Source organism: Cicer arietinum, chromosome 8, assembly GCF_000331145.2.
Source record: "Cicer arietinum cultivar CDC Frontier isolate Library 1 chromosome 8, Cicar.CDCFrontier_v2.0, whole genome shotgun sequence".
In the NCBI taxonomy this organism is placed as follows: domain Eukaryota; kingdom Viridiplantae; phylum Streptophyta; class Magnoliopsida; order Fabales; family Fabaceae; genus Cicer; species Cicer arietinum.
In genome coordinates, this window is record NC_021167.2 from 8,133,631 (window position 1) to 8,134,063 (window position 433).

Genomic DNA, 433 nt, shown 5'->3' on the forward strand with positions numbered 1-433 from the left:
GGAATATACTGGATATATCCGAATTGTCTCAAACACCTCTCTGGTAGATATTTCACTACAGTGCTGCATAATCGAATGTGACCAGTATAAAGTGTGATATCATCAAAAGGAATGACACCCCTGTGATTCTCCCATGGTCTCCATATAACATTTGCAGGTGTCAATGCATCAATAATACTTCTGTATTCGTGGACCTTATGCTTGCCTTGCTTATAGCACCATCTATTCATTCGGGCAAAACATTCCACGTCAGCACCCTGATCACCTCTATTACAAATATTCAGAAAATATTCGTAAATCCAGCACTGTTACAAATAAAAATATTAAATAATTAATACTAACAATTAAATACAACATAAATAAATTAAATAAATAATTAACAATTAATACTAAAATATAATTGATACCTGAAGCAGCGTCATATATCCACCTA